We start from the raw sequence: 3,720 nt of genomic DNA on the forward strand, positions 1-3,720 counted from the left end.
TAGTATTATGACAATGTTAACTTCCTGGTTTTGATGCTGTATTATGGTTATAATTAAGTTGTTAACATTCAGGTAAGGTAAGTGAAAGGCACATGTAAATTCTGCACTGTTTTTGGAAAACTTCTTAAGTCTAAAATTATGTCAAAATAAAGTTAAAAAAAAATACGGCTCCTCATACAAAGGCCAAGTTTAGATTCATCCTTGTTAAACTTGATTCAGTTCCCTAAACCTAGAAGTAAAGAACAATAAATAAATAGTGACCACTGAAACATCCCATTCCCAAAGCCTGGGATATAAGCAAAGATCATTTAGAATACAATGTCACTTATCTAAAACTACTTTAATAAATACTTATTCAGAGCCCATACGTTCATATTTCCAAAATTTTGACAGAAAAAACTTTGTGGAGGATAAAATTCTGGTCACTCGGTGCAAACTCAGTTCCCATCCTTGAACTTAAACAGGAGCAGTGAAGCTGGTGATAATCACAGCACAAATGATACCGTGGGTTGGACCCAAGAGGCTTAAAAACTAATAAGCCAAGAATCACACACAAAGGAGTTACATCTTTGAATCTTTGCAATCTTCATTTTCCCTCATTTTCCTTCTTGCAAGAAAGTTTCTACTTCTGGACTCCTCTACCAAGAAATCCAAACCAAACAGAGACATCCTAACAAGGTTTAAAAAGACTGCAAGTACTCAAAAGAGAAAATTCTCCTAGGGTTTTAGTTTAAAACGCAAAGAACATATGCTCCCTGTTAACAGTGATTACCTATGGATAAAGGAATACAAGGGTCTTTAGTTTCCTATAATACTTTTATATTGTTTGACTTTGTATAACACTAATCATATATTATTTTTAAAACCACTTTTAATAACACTAATCATATATATCTTAAAGCAATTTAAATATATAAAAGCAACAACAAAATAGGACACTTTTCAGCTACAAACTGTTAGCAATTCAATTTCTTTTGCGATATGCAAAACCCAACAGTGAAGAATAAGGAAATTTTTGCCACCTGTCATTCAACACCATTCATTAAATATGTACTTTATCCAAAAGAAACTATGGCATGGTACCTGTCCCCATATACAGTTATCAGAGGGCACAGTGAAAAAGTGAACATTTTTCCCTCAAGCAGGGTACCAACATGTCTGAATTCCAGTACTGTAAAAATATTTAACATGGCGAGGGTATGTATGGTATGGAGGAATCAACAGAGATGTTTCAGGGAGAGGTAGCATTTTGGCCTCTCATGATATAGGGCAGATAGAGAGATGGTTGTCTGTCCCTGGGAAAATATGAACTTGGAGAAACAGGAGGGCTTTATGGATGGAGCTCCAAACCCACTTGCTGTGAACCTGACCAGGAACATGCTTCCTCTGATGGGAGAGGCAGAAGCTTTGCTCCTCAGTGAAAAGAAGGCTATAAATATTAGAATTTCTCACTCAACCAAAGAGAGACACCAGGAAGCTGAGTGAATAGGAGAGATGTGGGGCCAGGGACAGAGCTAGAGTAGAGAAATGACTCTCTTTCACCTGAAGGCTAATTGTGTGATCGTGGCCACAAGTCCCTTACCCAATTCCTCTGGGCTTCAATGTTCCTATCCATAAAATGAAGGATGGGATTGGCTCAGAGCTCCCTGAAAAGCCCTGCCAGCTCCGACATGCCATGATTTCCATACCCAAGAACAGTCTCCAGTCTCCAGCTGGTTCTGACTTCATGCCACTGAGCCCAGAACTCAGAATGGCAAAGTCCAGACTCCCAGATCTGCAGCTCTAAGGGCTTCAAGTATCCCTTTGCACACATCTTTCCAGGGTGAACTTGCAGCTCCAAGTGGGGCAGATCCTTGGTGTATCTCCCATGCTTGGCAGGTCACAATGCCAAAGTGCCCAGAGCTATGGATAAGGTGGAACCTCCAGAGCCTGCAGGGTAGGGCAGGACTGGCACTCAGACTCCAGAGTGAGGGCGCAAACTGCCCCAGGGAGGCTCAGGATCTGCCTTGCTCTGGCAGGCACAGCTCTCCTGATCAACACAGCTGTTGACTTTCTGCCCTGATACTGAGTGGAACCAAAAGATACTAAAGCACCTCTTTTCCTTTTTAGAAGCTAGACAGTAGGGACATTTCAGAGCCAGATAAAACTATAGGATCAGTTCTGGGAAGGACTCTTTAAGGATCTAAAATGTGTTTCAGAGAGTCGGGGACATGACATGGGAGAAGGGGCAGCCCTTTTACCAACACGAGTGGCCACTACAAGAGCTGGGGAAATGGGGAGCTTCCCTGGCTGGCCCACCCACCACTGGTCCCCAAGTCACTTACCCTCACACTGCCTACCCTCCCCTTGGTAGCCAGGCTTGCAAGAGCACTTGTAGGAGGTGAGTGTGTTCTGACACAGGGCATTGGTGTGGCAGTCATCTAGCCCTTGGGCACATTCATCCACATCTGCAAAAGAGCACAGCAACTCCTGGTGTGGTACCCCCGCCCTGCGTGATCTGACCTTGGTTTCTCTCTAGCATCATTTCCTACCAGCCCACCCCACTTCACTCACTAGCTAAACTGCTTGGGAGGCTCTGGGATGAACCATACCATTTCCAGGCCCCTGTTTTCAGGTATGGCCTGATCCCTCTGACTGAAATACCCCGCCACTATTTCTATGTGCTTTTAAGACAGGTCAGATCCACCTCCTCCAAGAAGCCTGCCATGACCCCAAGTGTAAGTAAGGTGTCCCCTGTGATGTGCTCCCATATATATCTTCTTTCATAGCACATATCACACAGGGGGGTCTGTTTTCCTGCCTGCTTCCCCCTCTAGATGGTATCTTGATCACAGACTGTGTCTGTGTCCCTGATGCCAAGTTCAGTGGCTGGCACAGGAGTAGGCAATAGTAAATGCCTGCTGAAGGAAAAGTCAAGTTGGCAAAAAAGCTCTGAAAATCAATCAATGTCTGTTAGCTTTCAGGGTTTGCGGTAAGGGGGAAACTTGCCCTGGGCTGTGAGCACCCCATCCTGAGCTCTCAGGTGGTGCAGAGCGAATGATACCCACACCCCTTCTCCACTGCCCACCCTCTAAACCTGGAAACCTGCCTTGGCAGAAGTATTTCCTGGATTGACACCACTCCGGGATGTTAATTAAAAACAAAAGTTTTGAAGATATTGCAAGTCCAATTAACACAGAACGTCCAAAGTTCTTATCTCTGGTTGCCCAAACCCAGGCTGGTTGCTGCTCACGGGTATATCCAGATCCTCAACAGAGGCTGCTTCACAGATAGAACAAATCTCGGGAGCCGACCCTAAAGCCTGGAGAACTTCTCAATGCCCAAAGAAAGCAGGGTTAAAGCTGCCACGACCTAACGATGTACCCCGGCTGGCAGAGGCCCTCAGTTTCCCCATCTACACAAGGAAGATCTGGACCCCGAGACTTCAACTCTCCTCCCTGCTCAGCCGGCAGAGTCTGACCAGCAGGCGCTCTCCGGGACCAAGGCAGGAACTGTCATCAGCCCTGGGTCCGAGGCCTGGCCTCAGTACTCCAGCTCTGGGCCTCTAGCCCCAGGCGTGGCCTGGCCGTCGGGGTGAGGGCCCCCAGGGATCCGGGGCCACGTGTAGCTCCCGCAGCCCAGCCCACCCCACTCGGATCGACCCCGCTTGGGGACCCAGGACCCCCTTACTGGCGCCGGCCCCGCCTGCACCCTGCCAGGTGCGACCCCGCAGCCGGACAC

Source organism: Pteropus alecto, unplaced genomic scaffold, assembly GCF_000325575.1.
Source record: "Pteropus alecto unplaced genomic scaffold, ASM32557v1 scaffold461, whole genome shotgun sequence".
Taxonomy (NCBI): domain Eukaryota; kingdom Metazoa; phylum Chordata; class Mammalia; order Chiroptera; family Pteropodidae; genus Pteropus; species Pteropus alecto.